Source organism: Vidua macroura, chromosome 23 (assembly GCF_024509145.1).
Source record: "Vidua macroura isolate BioBank_ID:100142 chromosome 23, ASM2450914v1, whole genome shotgun sequence".
In the NCBI taxonomy this organism is placed as follows: Eukaryota; Metazoa; Chordata; class Aves; order Passeriformes; family Viduidae; genus Vidua; species Vidua macroura.
The window spans coordinates 4,086,002-4,105,966 of record NC_071593.1 but is presented as its reverse complement, the minus strand read 5'-3'; the positions used below and the strand labels follow the sequence as shown (position 1 = coordinate 4,105,966).

The 19,965-nt window shown below is 47.8% G+C and overlaps 1 protein-coding gene across 4 annotated transcripts in view; it reads right to left on the bottom strand.

The window, feature by feature from the left end:
* KAZN (kazrin, periplakin interacting protein) overlaps positions 1-19,965 on the bottom strand; it is a 204,485-nt gene that overhangs the window by 40,741 nt on the left and 143,779 nt on the right. The window lies entirely within an intron of this gene.

The following is a 19,965-nucleotide window of genomic DNA, read 5'->3' as shown; positions in this document are numbered from 1 at the left end:
GGAGCTCAGCTGGAAGATGAAGGACGGGGGAAACTTTCAAGGGTGTAGAGCAGTGTTTCCATCTATGCTCTAGTACAAGGACTCACACAGATGGGAGAGGTGTTGGAAGGTGAGGAGGACCAAGGCAACCCCTCTGCCCTGCACAGGGATGCTCTTTTCAATTTGCAGAACAAAAATCCACACTGGATAACCCCAGTCAGGTGCAAGAACAGACTGTGAGATCAAAGGAATACAGGTAATTTCATCTGCTGGGGGAAGGCAGTGCCCAAGCCCTGACCACCCCAGCAGACCAGGTTAACACCTTCCCCCTTTTCACTGCACATTGGGAGAACATTTCTGTGGTCCAGCTGTCCTCAGGCTGGTAAAGGTTATCAAAATACCAGGGTTTGGAGGAAGGGGGATGTTCCAGCAACGCTCCCTAATAGCAAACACCAAAGCAATCCCTTCCAGGAGGAGATAAAGAATTTCTTCCTGCACTGGCAATAAATCAAAGGGCACTGTTCAGCTGATGGGAATTGATTTTTCTCCCTTCCTTTGCACTTAGGGTGAGGCGGGACCGTGGCGAGAGCCCCCAGACGTGACAGAGCCCAGTCGATGGCAGGGAGGGGACATGGAGGGGACATTGGGCACCAGCACGTGGCATTTCTGACCCTCCTGCTCAGCTCCCACCCTGAGCCCCCTTGGAGAGACACAGGGAGTGGAACCATTTAAGTTGGAAAAGCCCTCCAAGATCACCCAGTCTAACCACTAACCCAGCACTACCAGACCACCACTAAGCCATGTCCCCAGGGGCCACGTTTACTGTCTTTTAAATCTTCCAGGGACAGGAACTCCACCACTGCCCTGGGCAGCTGTCCCAGGGCTAGACAGCCCTTTTGGTGAAGAAATTTTCCCTAATATTCAACCTAAACCTCTCCTGGTGCAATTTGAGGCCATTTCCTCTTTTCCTATCACTTGTTACATGACCCCCACCTGCCTCTGATTTCCTGGCAAGGCGTTAAAGAGAGCAAAGCCCCAGCAAAGGCCTTCCCAAAAGGAAAGGGCACAAGTGAATTTTAGTAGGCAATGAATGAGATTTGATCAAAATAAGAATTGGGGGAGGTAGGGGGGGAGGAATTCTCTCTAGCACAAGCAGAGCAAATGTTGTAAGGGGTGAATCCAGAGCTGGGATGGGATGGGATGGGATGGGATGGAGGACAAGCCCCCTGCACCCTCCTGCCTTCACAAGTGACAATTAGAAGCCTGCCTCACTGCCCAGAAAAAAACAGGCATCTGCCATTCCAGCTAAAACACAGCTCCAGTTCTAATCCACTGTTAATTAAAAAGATTTTCACCATAGGTTCAATCAAACCCAAACCTCTTTGGCTTTTTATCTGCACAGAAGGAAAGGAGGGGAATTAAAAAAAAAAGTTGTCAGTAATTCAGATCATCCGGAGATCAATCCCTCTCCCCTCTCCCCTTGCCAAACTCTTTAGCAAGCATCACTGAAGGCAGGGATTCACCCTTCTTCTGCACCCAGCACTGTGCAGCTGCAGGATGGGGGACCCTGGATTGATTTGGTTTCCCTCTAAACCCCTACAACAGCCTAAGATGGTTTTGTGTAGAAGCAGAGGCCTGATTTAACAGTTTATAAAGCTCCACTGTTATCTCACTATTGGCTTTATTGCAGTGCATAAGATTTTTAATGAGAAATAAATTGATAGAGATACATTACCACAGGGGAACTCTGATCTGCTCATTTGCCAGCCACAGCAGCACGGAGCACGTTTCTGAAATCCGGAGGGAAAAATGCACTCACGGTGTATTTATGCCAGTCTTCAGCTGGAATGGGCACTGGAGGTGTCACCTGGCTGGTGAGGGGCCCTTGCAGTGATGCTGGGCAAGACAGTGGTGGTGGGACTGATGCAAGTGATGCCCAGACAGTGGCTTTGCCATGGGCAGCAGAGCCTGGAGAGCTGGAAGGAATAGCTCAGCTGCACCAAACCAGGGAGCTAATCACCCTTTTCACCCCTTTGCACCCACCTGTGTCCCCCTGCCTTGGGAGCAGTTGAGGTGCATCCCATGGTAGAGACATCTCTGGCTGTCAATATCTACATCAGCCAAACCCAGCGGGAAGTGCTGTGCCTCAAAGAAACATGGGGGGTTAAAAACTAGAACATACTGGTATTTCAATAAAAAACAAAAAAAAAAAAGAGGAAAAATTGGCATGATGGGGAAGTGTTGCCCTGTCCTGACATGAGCGTTGTACCTTTATCCTTATGCCACCTTCTGCAGAGCTCCTGTCCTCTTCAGTCTCCCCCTTGGCATGGGCCCTCCCACCAATCCTCCAGCTCCACCACGCCCCAGGCAGCTTCAGGGTACCTGCCCAAATGTCAGGACACACAAGGCGAGGTGATGGCCTTGGGAGGAGAATGATGGCAGAGCCCCTGCGACCCCAAAGGGAACCTCATGCATGGGGGGACCAGAGATGACCTCCATGCTGCCCCCAGATGTGCTGCTGCACATCTGGATAAATCCCCTTTTTTTTTTTTGCTTCCCTTATCAGGAGAGGCAGGTCAAAGCACACACATTTCAAAAATGATGTCCAGGAATGCTCTTTCCACGGACAAAGCCCTGGATTGATCTCTCTCTCACTCCCTCCCACGTTCCTGCCCACATGCTCCAAGCACTGCCATTCCTACCCCCACACACCACTGCTCTCCTGTGCCAGTGGTGCACCTGGGCACATTCACCTGGAAATTACTACTCTAAATGTGTATTCACACTTACATGGGCAATATTATTTTTTTTTTTAGTATGGAAAACAGCTCCTTGCTTTTTGCCAGCTCCCACCAATCACTCTGCAGCCAGGCTTGGACTGATGACTTTATCATTCATCCATCACTTTCCACTGGGAACATCCCCCACTCCAAGAGGAGCACACAAACACCTGGGAAGGTGACACACGTGCTGCCACATCTGACAACCCTCCTGATAAGACAATGGGTACAGGTTCCTTCTCTGACACCCCCCACCCCAGAGCTCTGCCCCAACACACTGTCTTCTCCCTGATGGCAAAGTGGAGAAAGCCTTCAATACTTTAATTAACAAGTACTGCAGCAAATCAAGCCAAATCTCATCTTCTGCCCTTTCTCTGATTTTTTTCATCGACTGTTAGGGGGAGAAGAAAAACAACTCGTCAAAGGTGAAGTTTTGATATTCAGAGTGCTGGGAGAAATACTGGTTCCTACAGTGATATTCAAGGAACTGAGGACAAATGTGTATATCTTGGATACCCAAAGGAGAAAGAGAGCACTTAAACTATAGGAAAACAACCCTAGGTAGTTAGTATTGTGCTTGTAAAATAATAAAGATCTTTATCTGCTTCCAGCTTGCCACTGATGGTGAATAATGCACATCCTCGTGCTGTTGGACAATGGCATTTGGAGAGCTGTGCAGCAGTGGGCTGGAGGAGGTGGCTGCTGGGCCAAGGGATGCAGCCACATTCTCATCCAAAGGGTTTTGAAACCCCAAGCAAAGCAAAATCCAGCAACAGACCTGAACTTTGCAAGGTGTTTATTTTTGATCAGAGAAAAGGAAGGTAAAATAAAGGGTATTTCAAATGAAAAAGCACCCAGGGTTCTCTCCACTCTGGGGTGGAAGGGGTATGTGCCTGCCTTTGCTTTGGATATAGCCCAGGGCTGCCAAGAGCTCCCAAAACCAAAGTGAACAAGCTTATAAATTATGGCTGGCACATTCCTCTGGATTTTTTTTTTTTAATTTTTTTTTTTCATTCCTGCTGTATTTTCCAAGCAAGCAAGAACCGGCTCCTTCCCCCTCCACAGTCCTGGCACTTTGCACGACACAATTTCCTCACCACGATTTCCAGGATTTCCTGGAAACACACACAGACCTGAGACAGGGGGGGTGGGTGCAAGATGCTTCTAACATTTTTATTCCAAGAGCATCCTTGTGCTGTGTGCTGACAGTGGGCAGAGCACACGTGTGGCCCTGGGAGCACCTTTCCCATCGCCCACGCTGTGCTCTCAAACTCTGGTACAGCGTGGCTGTTTCTTAGTCAATGCCTTGGGTATTTTCCTGGAGAGGAGCTAAGGGCTGTGGAATGAGCTGGTAGCTGAGGGAACAGAGTACAACAGTCCATCTTGTCTGCAAAAGGCACACAGTGTCCAGAAACTGGCGTTTTTATAGCCTTTAAAGTTGTTCACTTCTGAAACTGCTGCAGCCATTCTCTTATGAATGGAGAAGGACCAAGAGAAATGGCTCAGACCTGGCAGGAGGAGAAAAAAAACTCCCAAACCCTCCAACTCTCCCTCCCCAAAGTACCCTCCTTAGCTTTAATAACTCATTATCGTATTATGAGGCGAAGGCTCACAGGATTATGGTATTTAGTAATATTATAATGGATGTGAGCCAGCCTTCCAGAGAGCTTTTTGCATTCGTGCTTTGTGCTGACCTGGCCTTAGACCTGGGCTTTGTGTCCCACTGTGCTATCAAAGACAAACACCCCCCTGCTCCCAGTCAGTAAATACACATGCATTTAGTAAATACATGCTTAGTAAATGAGATATATACATGTATATATAAAAAAATAGATCTAGATGTGTAACACAGGTAGGTGGGAATTTCAGAGTGTGAGGTTTTCTGGCTGCTTCCACCAAGACAAATAGATTATACAATCCTTCAGCAGCAAAATAAACGGCTTAGAGCAAACAAGAGGCTTAGAGTGCCAGCACTCTGTATTTTCTGGCTGGGGCTGGCCATGGCTGAGGCCACTGAGCCCAGCCCCTGCTGCTCCCTCTGCACAGCCCAGAGACCTACCCTGGTTTCAAACCCTTGGGTCACCCAGCACTGTGTCCAGCTGGATTTTCCTTTTTTGTTTTGGTGCACTATAGACTTGGGCAGAGCTTCTTCTGGCACAGATTAAAGCAGAAATAAAAAAAAAATTGGGTGCTCCTGTGTGCAGAGCCACCCTCGGTTTCATAGAATCATGGTTTGAGTTGGAAGGGACCTTAAAGATCATCCAGTTCTTCCCAAGAGCAGGGACACCTTTTACTAGACCAAGTTGTTCAAAGCCCCGTCCAACCTGGCCTTGGTTCCCAAGATGAGTTTTAAGCACTCCCAGGTATCACCCCCATCTCTTCATCCCCCACTAAAAGGCCACTAAGCCCACAGGAGAAAACTGTACCCAAAGGTGTTGAATGCACAAGAAGGCAAAGCAAAAGAAAACATGTTTTCCTCCACCTTTTCTCAATTATAGCAGCAAACAAGTTTTCAAGCCAGCAGAATTAGAACCGAGACCAAAGGCATCATTTCAATGTGAAAATGAGAGACAGCTTGGGTGTTTGCTTTGTTGCAAATATGTAGATGCATTTTTGAAATTCCAGTTTGATTTCAAAACTTCCCTTCCCTGGAGGAGGGCACAATCACATCCTACCTGCCTGACCCAGCACACTGTGTTTCCTCTCAGGGAAGGTTTCTGCCTCATTAACACCCTCCTCCAGCTTTTCCCTCCCTTGGGAGTTGGAATAGATGACCTTTGAAGGTCTCTTCCAATCCAAATTATTCTGTGATTCTTTGATTCCCACCCCATCACCACCAGCTCTCACTGATTTCACAGGTCTGACATGGCCCACAGGGCCCCAGGGCTGCAGCCCATCTCCCACCACAAGGCATTTCTGGGATACCTGCAGCTCTGCTCCTCTTTCCAAGAGTTAGGCAGCATCCCAGGAGCAGTCAGACAAACAACTACCCCCATTTGTACTAAAATAAACACAAATTTTTAAATTCCAGCAAGTAATCCTGCATAAGAGGGAAGGACTATTGCAGCAGGACTGAGAGGAGGCTGCGTTTTTACTCTCTTCTCCAGCATTTTCACACCATCCCTCTCCCAGCCATGTTATTGAATCAGAAACATCCAGGTTCATCAAGGCTTACTTAGTCTAAACAGGATTTGGGGTCTCTAAGGGCCACTGGAGAATATCAAGTTTAAAGAGAGATGTTCACTTCAGGACAATAAGGGATGTGTTAATGCACTCAGAGCCAAGTCCCTTCGCTGCCACTCTTCTTCCCAGACAAAGTTACACAGATTAAAAGAAGCACATGAGAACTGGATCACCCCACTCTCTTGCCAAGTGATCAAATTAACTTCCTACAGCCCATCCCAAATCTTACATTTCACACTTGTGAACTCTTGCTAGGAAACACAAGAAACTATTTCCTAGCGGGGAATGAAACAGTCCCAGTGGCCAAGGACAGAGCCCACAGCCAACACCAACACCTCACCCAGAGCATGGAATGGAGCAGAAAGAAGCAACACCATGAAATTCTCCACGAGGACAATTTATAAGCAGTGCAACTCCCCCGTTCTGTGCAAACAATCCTTCCATACCTTCAGCTTCCTCACAGACAGAAGTAATTTCCACCCTCTAAAAAAAAGATTTCCATAGGACATGGGCCGATTTAAGAACAAGTCCAGGAATAAGGAACATTTGAGAAATTTGCACTGGAGGAAAACCCCTAAGATGAAGCCCAGTGAGCAGGGTCCAGCCCTGCTTCCCCACCCCATCACCTGTGGGAGGAGGAGGTGGCACCATTCCCAGCCACACGCTGCAAAGCCAACGAGACACAGTCCTGAGCTGTGTTTCATGCTGGCCCCCTGGCCAGTCAGTACAGAATATTTTAGACTTCAACGAGGCTGTGAGATGCCTCTAGACCCCAGCCTGTGCAGTGTTTATATGCTGTAATGGCCCTCCCCTCTGCTTCAAGCCTCCTTATGTAGAAAAACCTCCAGTGGAAGCAGTGGGAGGCTCTTAATTGCCTCTGCTCCAATCAATACAAACAGTGCTCAGCAATGCCAACCACCACAGCGAATGCTGCCTCCCCAGTGGCACCATTTCCATGTTTTCTTACTGCAAAAGAAAGCAGGCAGAAGGGACTGGATCTATTGCTTCCAGGATGAGCCCACCAAACCCTGTAGCTGAGGACTTCGATCCAAACTGAGCCAAGATTTATGTGGAACCACCCGGGACATCAGCCACCAGCCACTGCTCTTCCAAAGGCTGGAGAGAGCTGACACCAATCCCTGCCTGTGCCCAGCTCTCTTCCTTGGCTGGAATAATACCAAGGAAGCCCTGGGAGCACTGCTGCCAGGCGGGATGCAGAGCATCCGAGTTATTCCTGCCCTTACATGAACTGCTGCCACCGACAAACGGAGCCCGAGAGGACTGACCGCAGGAATTTGGATTTAATGCCATCTGCAAATCATCTGAACTTCTCCTCAGCAGGAGGCACAGCAGCTGGGATTTCCAAAGATGCTGGGGCAATCTGAGCTCCCGGATCATCTTGGTTCCTGGGATACTTCAGAGTCGGCCTTAAGCCTGCTTAACTCCAACAAAGCACAAGAGAAGAGTCTCCCCTTACATTACAAAATCCTACTTCAGACCCTGAGAAAACTCAGCAATGCCAGAAATGTATCTGAAAAACCCAGGGTTAAGCAGTTCTTGAGGGTGGTAATATACTTTTATCTGAAGTGAACACTGAATTGTCTTTGAAAATATGTTAATTGACAGGGTTTCACCATGTTTATTAAAACAACTCTCCCAGGCGTTATCACAGGCAAGTCCTTAGCCCTGCAAGTTTCTAAAGGGTTTCCATTCAGTAATTACAGCCTTGCCTATGCTGTTAGATGGCCCGTTATCCTCATTTGACTCTCCTGTTATAATTACTGAGATCATTTTAACAGGTAATTTGGCATAGCTGTCATCACCTCTGAGTTGAATGTGCCTTCATTCACAAGTGCCACACATGTGTGTTTCCCTTCCAGCCCCCAGAGCAGCCCAGAGAGCCACGGGTGGGATTTTCTGGAGCATCCCAGGACCACATGCAAGGTATCAACATTATACATCTGAGCAGGGTACGAGCAAGATAAACAGGTGGCTTCTCTCCAAATGACTTGGGATAAGGTGTGGGATGCCAAATTAACACAGAGGGGTGGCAGAGAAGGAGGAGTAGACAAGGCAAAGTTGGCAAGCACAGCAGTGGCAGCAGATTAGACTTGCAACAGACCAGTAGATATGTATTAAGAAAAAAACATACCAGGGGACATAAAACAGTTTGGGCTGGAAGGGACTTGGGAAGCCCCAACCTGGCCTTGGACACTTCCAGGGATGGGAGAGCCACAGCTTCTCTGGGCAATGTGTGCAAGGGCCTCATCACCCTCACAGGGAGGAATTCCTTCCCAATATCTCATCTAAACCTCAGTCAGGTTAAATTTTCCCCACTGCCCCACCTACACTGAAGGACAGCAGGGAGCTGCTGCTCTGGGAGTGGAAGAGGTCCTGGATGAGCCCACGTGAGCTTCCAAGCAAGGTCTGAGTCTGAGCAGAGATGCTGCAGGGAAACCATGAACCTGGACCTCATTCCCCACCACTCCTCCTACCTGTGGCCTCAGTGAGTGCTTTGTGGTTTTCCTTCTAAACCAGGACTCTCTGAAAGCACTGGGAGAGGACATGGGCTCCAGCCAGGCTGCAAAGAGCAGCAGGCTCCTTAATTACTTCTTTTCCTGGGCTATGCCTGTTTGTGCACAGCTATGTCATGAAATTTGTCAGCGTTAACAATGTGGTCCCCTCCAGAGACCCATCCACTTCACAGGGCTGCAAATGTGATTGGTGAGAAATTAATTTAGGGTGCAGTAACATATCAAAAAGGAATGGAAATAAAACAAGAACCCAGCCCTGCTGTAACAGGAATTTCAGCTGGCCAGGGGATCAGCAGCAAGACCATGGTAATGATAAAAACAATGGAAACTGCACCACAGTCATCTCTATAAAACAAATCCTAGGGAAAAAAAACCCAAAGTAACCCACACTTTAATGGTAATCATTGGGTTAAAGTGGGATCCAAAGTTTAAAATGCCTCCTTATGACACATTTCTGCAGTCTTTCTTCAGGTTCTAAATGTATTTGTTCTCTGTTTCCCATAAATCTGGGCTTTCTTTTTAATCTCCTTAGGATATTGTGGGGGAAGAACTCTCATTTCATAAACTGTGCACTTAAGACAATAGCCAATAAAACCCAATAGATTCCCATTCAAAGGACTTCAGAAGAGCTGATGAGGAGGAGATGCCACAAGATGAGAGGAGATGGAGAACTGTGAAGAGGCTTTCCAGTGCTGAGGAGGTTACCCAGCCCACTAAGCCCCAACTTGCTTGAAAAGCAGTTTTCAGATGGGTATGAGAAAAATAACAGAATCAGAGTTAGCTTGGAAATTAGAGTTATCAGAATTAACTTGCCTTTCTTATAAGCTCAAGAAAGGGAAGGAGAAAGGGAAAAAGACTGAAATGCAACCCAGCAGAACACAGAACCTCCTGAGGGTGCCTCTGAGGCATCCCTCACTGAAGGGTTCCTGCCTGTTTTTGCAGGGAGGGACAGAAATCCCTCAGCCTTGCAGAGAAGCAAGAAATTCCTTCTTTTGCAAGAAACTAGACTTAAAATCCAACCCAGTGCTGAAAGCACCTGGCAGCTACATAAACCAGCACAGGTCCTGCACTTGTTCGTGCCTGCAGTCCTGGCATTTGGCAAGGAAACAACATCAACCTGTCCCAGTGATTTACATCCCTGCTCTTCCTTCCCCAGCCAGCACACAGGGAACATCTGAGGGGTGCAGGTCTCCAAAAAAAGTGGGGCTTGGAGGACGCCCACACCAACAAACCCATCCTGGTGTTTTACAAGAGATGACAAATTCTTCTTTCAGAAGAGGAACTGAGTGGCCTTCGTGGCTGCTGTGACTCTAAATGCTTGTGAGAGAGCTGCCATATGGGCTCAGATTTATCACTCGTGTTTCCTAACTTGCACATCTGTTTTCTGTAAGTAGCTGTCCGAGTCAATGCATCTCCCCTTTCCTCACGAGCCGCCCACGGAGCCTTTCAAGGACAGATCGTCGTTCCTTTCGGAGCTTATCTGCTCAGCGGGCTCCACTGTGTCACCTTAACAACCTCAAGTGCTGCTCACAAAAACCCAGAGTGGACATTACCCTCTAAAAGAAGGGTAACACTTGCAGTGGTCACTGGGGGTGGGTTTAGCCAGGATTCTGAATGAGAAGAGAGTGATCTGTTCCCATGAGCAGCCCAGGAAACTCCCTGTCAGCTCCTCAAATTCCATTGAAGTCAAGAAAGTTATTCCCATTGCCCTGTGTCAGGACATGTCCTCCTAAACTGAAAGCTGAACAGAGGAATCTGAGAGAAAAGGGGAATTTTTCCAAGGTCAGAAGTACTGGGAAAGTGGCACAAAGCCGGGGGGGTCACGAGGAACTAATGAGACTTCCCAGACCCCATCTCATCTGGACATGAGGAATGTGTGGCATGCAGAGGGCAGAAAGGGCCATCCCAGATGCGGGAAAACTTGATTCCTGTGGATGGCCACCAGGGCAACTAAACCTTATTGCTTTGAAATTCCAATGAAGAACCAATAATTTCTCTTTCTTCCTGAAAAAAAAAAAAAAAAAAAGACAAACCAAAGGTGACCTCAAACATTTCTCTGCCAAAAACGTTGTGTACAATCTCTCATGCCTTCTTTCTTCAGTGTTTACCTACTTGGTACTGAAGGGCAGGGATAAACGGAATAAAATAATTGAGAAAAAAGACCATGAAAGGAAACAAAAACATCCACTGGGAAATTGCTGCTCTGAAAGTTAAGGCCACAGCTCTGCATGGCCCACCAGGCTTGAGGGCAGCAGTGCCACTGGGTTTGCAGTGCTGTGGGGACAACAGCATGAACCACACGTGCACAGACAACGTGGTCCTGCTCCAGTCACTCCACCATCCCAGCCTGGCCATGTCAGGTCACTTCAGGAGCTCCAAGGGACTGGGAGATGAGCAAGATGCCACATCAATGCAAAGCAGGGCTGTCCTCTCGCCTCTCCAGGCTGCCAGGTGCTCTCAGGCAGGACACATTTTGCTCCAAGTCAAGTGCAATTAGGCAGTAATGCAGTTTTAAAATAAATGAATATTCTCAGCTGTTAATGGTGCCCTCCAGCAGAAGTGCCCAGAGAGGGCTATTACCATCCCCAAGAGGAACCACGGGCAGCCCCTCAAGGGTTAAAGAGCAGGGAGGCTCTTGTGGATGCAAAGTGGGGAGATTAATAGTGAGTGTATTAAAAGTGATAAGAGAGCAAGCAGAGCTGAATCAGAGATTGCAGAGGATATTTGAGAAGAAACTCTCCATCGACAGAAGAAATAAAAGGTCAGTGAAGAGAGACAGTGACTTCTCTGAGAAATGCCACAAGTGCTTTCCTGACACAAATATTGACAGCAGAGACAGATACATAAAATTTATTCATTTCCCTGCCCTGATAGCAGGGAGAGTCAAGCATCATCTGAACAGGGGGACAGGAGAAAGGAATAAGGCAGGATAACTGAGCAGGTAATCAAAGCCAAGGGCGACTTGGGGCAGGCAGGAGTCACCCAAGCAGGACACCATTCGTCATTTAATATTTACACTAAAATCCTGCCTCTTGCTCCTGCACCAAAAAAAACCCCAGCAACAAAAAAAAAAGGAAATTTATCTCAAAACGTCTCTGAATTCACCAAACTGCACTGCAACAGATTAAACCATAACAACACAGCCCAGAGAGGACAGGCAAAATATTAAGCAGAATTAAGCCTTAAAGGATGTTATGGTCCTTGGAGAAAAATGAGCTCAATTGTTTTTATCCTTATGTTTTACAGCAACTTTAAAAAGCTTCTTCTTCAGAGAATGCTCAGCGGTGAGTTTTAGACCAGGCTTTAGGCAGCTGCCTCCCTCTCTTCTCTAACATATATAATCTAAATTACAGTGGTCACAAACAGTATTTCCCTTGCAAGAGCTTTATTTCAGAACACTGTCTGCTCCAGTAGTGGCAGAAGAATTTACAATCTGCCTTTGCCCCTGAAAGGCAGATTTACAGGAAGAGCTGTTTATTTTTATTCCAGACTAATGATTCTCCCTTTCCATCAATGCATTTAATTCCTTGAAGAGCTCAGTTTCCAGAACTATTTTGCAAGTCTTCCTCCTACACCTCAGTTAATTATTACTGACAAAAGAGCACAATGTGAAGTGCTACTCTCTCTATCTTTGGACACACTGGGAAGATGTCCCACTGCTGCTGGGGTGGGGATAGATGGAGGTTTGAAGGTATCTGGAGTCAGCAGCCAGGTTTTCCTGCAAAATGATGCTCTTCCCCCAGCATCAACAGCAAGCCCACCACGTTTTTCATTGAAAAAGAAAGGAAGAATTAATAAAGCAGCTTGTTTTCTCCTGCTGGACTTCCTGCACCAAAGGAAAACAGCCTCTCTGCTTTCTGCTCTGTCTAGACACTTCTGTTTGTACCACCCCAGCCCGACTTGCCCATCAATAATCTTTAAATATTGAGGAGGGCTCCCGCTGCCATCACCGCTCCTCTCGGGCCACGCGCCGCTGCCGGGGATGGCCGTGGCCATCAAGCAGAGGAGGTGGCACCTGCCAGCTTGGGTGCAGTTGCTTAATTGCACGGTGGCAGCCCCCAGGAAGCACATCCAGCACAGCTTGAGCCCTTAATTATTAATAATATTTAGACAGCACTTGCAGAAGTGAGAGAGAAAGCCTCGAGCTCTGCTGTGCGCCGCGGCGGGCTGGAGCAGCTCCCGCGCTGCTGCACGGCTCTGTGCTCGTGTCCAGCAGCCATGCCAGCCTGGGAGCAGGGATTAACTCCCCAGCACCAAAAGGCATCTCCTGCTTTGCTGGCTGAGCTGGCAGGGAAGCCTCTGGTACTAAAGATGCTGTTGGGGAAATCAGTGTCGGGTTTTGTCTGCGTCATTTTGCCCAGAGCTGAGGCTGTGAGCAAAGCCCTGAAGGACAGCCCGGCAGTGCACAGGGTGAGGGCAGGTCAGCAAACCCAGGCACGACAGCTGGAAACCCAGGTCTAAGCCCCATTTTTCCTTACTACCACACAGGATGGTCTTGAAGAAAATGAGCAGTTGCAGGCCAAGCCTCGATGTGGCTCTTCCTTGGTCTTTAGATGCTGCAGCACATGGCCAGGCAATGTTTGGAGCAGTGCTGGTGGATCCAGCCATTATTTCAACCATCAGCTGGGGTTTTATTTACCACACTGGGAGGTTTGCCTGCCCATTGAGTCCTGGCAGCTTCGCTGGTGTCTCTTGGCTTCATCTCCTTCCCACAGCCATGCTCTGCCTTTCCCCCAGTCACGGACCATTCTCCTTTCTTTGTTCCTGGAGGACAGCTTTGTTCTCTGCATAATAACAGGTGATTTAGCAGCTGTCACATTCGGGAGCTGGAGGATTTGAAGGCAAACTCTGTTGAGTAAAATGTGCTCCTGGAATCCCTCTGGCTGCCGCATCCACCAGAGACAGAGGATGACAGAGAAGGCAAAATTCACTTCTATGCCAGAAAGACTCCACTTATCCACACACTCCCATCCCTCCACACAGACCAAAGGATGCTCAAAACTACCCAAGACAGATGCACAGGTTTCATCTGAGGCTGCCCAGTGCTCACCAACAGTTATTTGGGCTGCTATAATGACACCTCCATTCCTTGCAGAATGAGATGCCACAGCCAATATTGCCCCCCCAGGCCTGGATGGACACACTGCTCACAGCTCTCTGCTGCATCACCATCCTTGGATGTACCAGCACCTGCCTCCAGGCCAGAACCAGCCATGCTCAGCATTGCTTGGATTTTTGCAATAGAAAAAAATAAGTAGAAAAACAGCCCACAAGTAACTCAGTAATAAACAAAAAAAAACCCCTCAAATCCACCGCGTTATCACAGATGCCACAGTCCACTCCAGCCAACTCCAAAATCCCTTCCAATCCCAGTTTATATCTCATCCCTCTACATCCAGACTATACTCCCACCCTGCCCCTGACATGAGCCCCAAAAATATAAAACACCCAAATATTTCAGTTTCTCCATAATTCATGACAAGCAATAAAACACAACGAGCAAACACAGGGAGCTATAGAGGGAAGACACTGATTCCAAATCAGCACAATTCCTTTTCCTTTGGTGCCCAAGGCCTGGCATGCACTGGGCTATATTGATTTAAAGGTGGGCTCATTATGCTGCAGGCAGGATCCCACCAGTGAAATGAAGTAGGAATTAATACTCTATCAGCCCACGCTGAGGTGCAATACCAGCCTACAGTGATAAAATTATTTAGCCAGTTCCCCCCCCCGCCCAATCCCTCCCCAGACTCCCAGCTCCCCCCACCTCCTTCTCCACCTCTCTGGCTCAGCCATTCCCACATCCCCGGGCGAGTCTTCCCTTTCCCATCAAGCCAACACAGGCACAGGCATTTCATGGCAATCCCAACCCCACGGACAATGAAATTGGAAGGGAACAAAAGAGCAAACCTCGCTGCTCCATGGCCTCGCGCTCGGCCGGGCAGACAATGGTCCCAGCTGCTCCCCAGGAAGCACCCAGCCACAATGAGCCCAGCTCCGGTGCAGAAGAGGGTCCTGGCTCCCTGGGGGGCAGGAGGTTGTCACTGGAATATGCATCTCATTGGTTACCTGTCAGCTTTCCTGGGCGGTTATGAAGTACAGCCGCTGCCGGAGGCTGTAATGGGATGTAATAACGAGGCGGCCCTTCCACAGAGCAGCTTTGATTAGGTGATGGGAACTGGCAGCATCCGCTGGCTTTTGAAAAAAAAAAAAAAAAAAACACAACCTCAAAGCTGTAAAATAAAGGGATCGCCAGGAATGCGGCCACTTTTTCAGGCTAAGAGGGATGGAGAAGAGAAATAAATTACAACCTTTGTTTCTTGCTCTAATCTCTCCATCTCTCGCCTCTTTGGAGTTCCATCGTTGCTGTCCCTCTAGGCTCAGATATTATTTCCTGGCTCCTCAGGTATGCTAGGAAAATGACATGTTATAATACCGGGGAATTACAGACTGTGCAGGGGGAAGGAGGAAAACTCCCTGCCCCACAAATCACTGCCAGCATCTCCTGTCAGCAGCTTGAGCTGCAGCCTGGGGAGGCACCAGCAAATTCACCAGGCAGGACTTTGCCATGACTGGGATTCACCTCTCCCACCTTTCACATGGGCAATATCTCAAACTGACTGCAAAACTCTTGACAAAAATATGACTTGAATGTGGCTGCACCTTGGTGACTCCAGACCCTGTCAGTTGGGTCATTGGGTCCCAGCTGAAAAGCCTGGCTTTGAGCTAGATGCAACTTTTGTTCTGGTAACACAACTGACCATGCAGCACCTTCCACCTACCCCTGTTCCAGCACCACCATGCCCCAGTTTCCCTGGCACAGATGTCCAAGCTGGCACTGAGACAGGGCAGAGAGGAGCAGACAGGTATTTCTCCTCCCCACAGGCTAAGGAAAACATGTGCAAGCAAGATGGGAAAGCCCTGGGGTTTGGAATGCCAACTGGAAGAAATAAAACTTGACTAATAAAGCACAGGCTGTGGAAGATGTTACGGATGCAAAGGGTGCAAGGGTAGGGAGAAGAGCAGCATGCAGGTTAATGAACACGCCAACCCACGACTCCACAGAAAATCAAATTCAATCAATCTCTCTGTGAAGGACACACAGTGAGACAATGGCTGGGAGAAAGAAGGCAGAGAACATGTTGGCTTGGTTTTTTCAGCCCAAAAAGGAAGGGGAAACAGGGCTATCCCAAACAAACTGGTATTTCCCTCAAGCAAGCAGATCTGCGTGAAGTTGTGATTATTTCCAAGCAGGAGGTGATGCTTGACCATGTGAGGATTTGCATGGGGCAAACACTCAGCTGGGCACGGGGCAGGATTTGGGATTGGGTTGCTGTGGTAAGGACGAGCATTCCAGAAGCAAAGCAGCATTTTGCAGGCTTGGCACAGCTCTTCCTTTCAGCACGGAGCCCATAAACAATGACCCAACAGCTTAACAGGGCTGAAATATGACGGTATTCAAAGGGGATGTCAGGAGGATTAACAGCCCTGCTCCTTCCCGCTGAAGCCGTGTTGGGACTGGAGAGTCAATGCCGTGCTCAGAGTGTGAGGTTTTACATCTTCATTAAGCACCAGCCACTGCTGGGCTGGTGGGGGAAGGACTTCTCCTCTCCATGACCATGGTGGTGACGCCAGGGATGGCTCCCACTCAGCACTGCTGACAGCAGGAGAGGTTGGGAATGGGATCACCACCTGTGCTCCCCCTTTGGTACCACATACCTGGGAAAGGTAATTTTTACCATCACCGAGGGAACCAAACAGGTCTGATGGTCATTGAGGCCAGCAAGGGCCCCTTAATGGAGAATTCATCCTAACAAAGCAGACTTGGACAGGGGGAAGTGATTACAGGGTGTTTGACCAGATGATAAATCAACACGAGGATATGTCTGCTAGGAGGCTTTGCAATATTAGGATACGACAGAAAAGAAAAAAGAAGCCTTAAAAGAGCAATAAAACAAAGTGCCATTATGTTTCCCATTTCCCATGCAGAGATCAGGCTTCATGGCACCTCAGGACACCAGACAGGGCTTTCCCCTTACCCACAGAATGCTCTGGATGCCCACTGTGAATACTGGGGAGCACTGTCCCCATGTGAACCTCAGTCTGCAACACTGCAGGCTTGGAACCTCACACTCTTCAAGTGCATTAATGCACTTTTTAAATAGAAGTGAGCTCAGACAATGGTTCCTGTTTTTATGGGCTGATCCACCTACACATCTGGTCACAACATGAGATTTCAAGCCAACTTTTCAAAATTGCATAGAGCTATCCCAGTTCTGCACCACTGATTTGTGCTGTTTTACATGCCATAAATATTTATACAATTACTGTTACTATCCTTCAATGACCAAAGTTATCACATTTCAAAGGATCTATATTTAAAGAACACAATACCCTGATGGAAATGCAACTTTAAATTTTAAATAGCTGTGTTCCTCCCCACACATTACATACACACACACACCCTGAGTCACTGGAGGTGCTCCAGAATTCCCATATTCTCCTCAAAACCACAGCAGCTCCTTGCCACCACTCCACCTCAGCACCTGCATCCCAAACATCCCTGGGGACACCTGGCTACCTGCCCACCACCTCCAGGGGGGAAGGGCAGTGAAAAACACAGATTTATAACAGCACTGGGTTTACCATCTTCTGGACAAAGCCAAAAGGAAAAGAAGTTTATTTTTATTAAAATAAACTGAGGGTATCACTGCCTGTGAGATGGACACATGGGTGTACACCAATCCCACCCCTCAGATGAACAGGATTACTCCAGGTTTCTCTCAGTGAACCTGTTATTTATAACTACCTGATATTTTAATACAAACTGAGCATTAGCTCCTCTTCTGAACCACCTTACTAAGTGATGATGCAAAATTAGAAAGAATAATAATAAATCTAGATTAGGAGTTAATAAACTGGGATTAAAACACCTTCATAAATAATTTCACGCTCCTTACATGTGGATGGGTGTAATTACTAGGGAAGAATAAAAGATAAAACTCATTTGGGTCAGTGCAATTGTCTTTCTTAGCAGGAAAAAAAAAACAAACCATGATGAATTATTAGCTATAGAAATAACCCAAAAGGTTTTCAGGTTTAACATGCAAGCAGCAGCAGAGGGAAACCAGGGAACATCCTCCATTGCTGTTCCTCATCCACCCCTAAGGTTTGGTTTATCCCTTTCCCCTCTTTTTTCCTCACTTAAATTAAGCAAAAAATAAACACACCTGCAGAGTGCAAACTCAGTCCTGACTCATCTACAAGTTCCTCTAAAGGGAGTAACACAGCTAAAGCAGAGGGGGAGAAGAAAGGACCAAGTGGAAAAACATATTTAGGGAAGAGGGAGGGAGGGAGGAGGGAAGGAGAGAGGGGGGATCGGTCGCTGTCCTCCTAAAGCAGTGCCCAACAGCTGCTCCATTCATAAATATTTCACTGATCCCAACTCAGCCTGCCAAATCTGAACCACTGCTTTGATGAAAAATATAAAAAGGCTTTTCCATTAGTGCTTTTGATGTTTGCACACAGAATAACGAATGCAGGAGATTCATCCTCTTCCCCTCCTCTGTCCTCCCTCACTTCAGTCTTTTATCTGGCCCAGCCTCCCAAGGACAGAGAAATCAGGATTTGAGCAGGAAGACAGAGCAGAGCTTTTGGCCTGTATGCATTTTCCATGGACTCAGAGTCACAGAATCATTTTAGTTGGAAAAGCCCTCCAAAATCCTCAAGTCCAACTATGAACCCAGCACTGGTGAGGTCACCACTAGCCCATGTCCCCAAGTGCCACATGTACGTGTCTCTTAATTCTCTCCAGGGATGTGGACTCCACCACCTACCCTGGGCAGCTGTGCCAGGGCTGAACAACCCTTTTGGTGAAGAAATTGTTCATAATATTTAGCCTAAACCTCCCTGGTGCAACTTGAGGCCATTTCCTCTTATCCTATCATTTCCTCTTGTCCTACTTCCACACTGCTCTGCCTCTTTTCACCTCAGGGGACAAGACAGCAAGGAAATGGGGATACCCAGAGGTTTTCTGCATGCTGCTGGCACTTCACACTCTGTTTTTACCTGGCTGGACCATATTGACCATCACGACTCTACCAGGAGTTGTTCAGAGAAAGTGAAGGAGTTTTAAAACCCTTCTAAAGCATCCTACCAAGGAGACAGATCCCAGCTGTTACCCCACTTTTGCCCACACAGCACAGCTGGCTCCAGCTGGGATTTTGCAAGCTTTTATGGGAGGAAGCAATGCCTTGATCCAGGCTGTCTGGGCTCCCCTGCATTTTTGGGGGGCTCATTTGGGAGAATCTCAGAGGAGAAAGGAATCCCCCTTAAAGCTCAGCGAAGGAAGCGGCGCGGCGCAGAGGCAAAGCCAAAACAGAGGAAGCAGTACGTGACCTTCTCCCAGCCTCTTAATGCTCTCAGGAACTTAATAGCTCAACATTTATCTTAACTCAGCAGAGATGTGCCAGGGATAAAGTATCCTTCTCCCTGCACACCAGCTCCGGCGTTTCCAACCCGCCGCCGCCGAGCTTTAAATTGCAGCTTTTATCGCCTTCTCGCACTTCTGCTGTACCACAGCATCCAAAGCAATTAAATCCAACCTATTTTCTCCGACTTCTGTTCCTTGAAGTGGAGCTTTCTTGTGTGGGGCAGAGATTACAGGGTTTGGGCTGGATTTTGATTCACATTTATTTTCCATTAAGGACTCGGCTCCACTCATCTCCTCTTCCTCCCGTGAAGCTCGCTATGTGCTCAGCAAACTCGGCAAATAAGAATTTGAAAGTAGTTTAAAGGAAAACAAACAGAAACTGACATCTTGCAGAATTTTTGCAACAAGAGTCCTGGAAACATGCAAAGCATTTTAAGGGACTTGAAAGAGAGCGACGCCTTATCACCAGGAGTGGGATGCTAATGTTTGCAGGAGAGTTATTGCTGTGCATTATTCATCCTCCTGGTTTGTATTTATTAGGAATTATTAGGAAACCCATCACCCAGCGAGCTGCAGGGCTTCTTGGCAGCACTAGCACAGCAGAAATCTCCTTGTGCCCAAGGGCTCCTGCTTCTTTGGGGGTGGTGGGTTTCCTAATCCCATTTCCTGCTCCATAATCCCAGTGAAGGGGAGGACTGAAGTACCTCACTATGTCTGGGAGATGCCCCAGTTTCAGGTGGAGGACATAGAGATCTTGGACACTTGGTGGCCTTGTGGTCTCAAGAGGGATCATCCCAAAATGATCCACAGGGACACAGGAGAGCTCACACCTCATCTGGATTATTTCAGAGCAAGCTGTGTTCCTCCTTTTGGAATCAGAAGGGTCTGACACCTTCCAAACACTGAAGATCAGTGCATTACTGTGCTCCTGGACACCAGCAGACCAGATGAAAAAGTTGCCAAGGAGGCCTCAATACAGCACATGTGCCCCTGGAGTTCCCCCACTATTCTGCAGGTGTACTGCTTGCACCTTTTTATCCCAAATCTCCTTCCCACC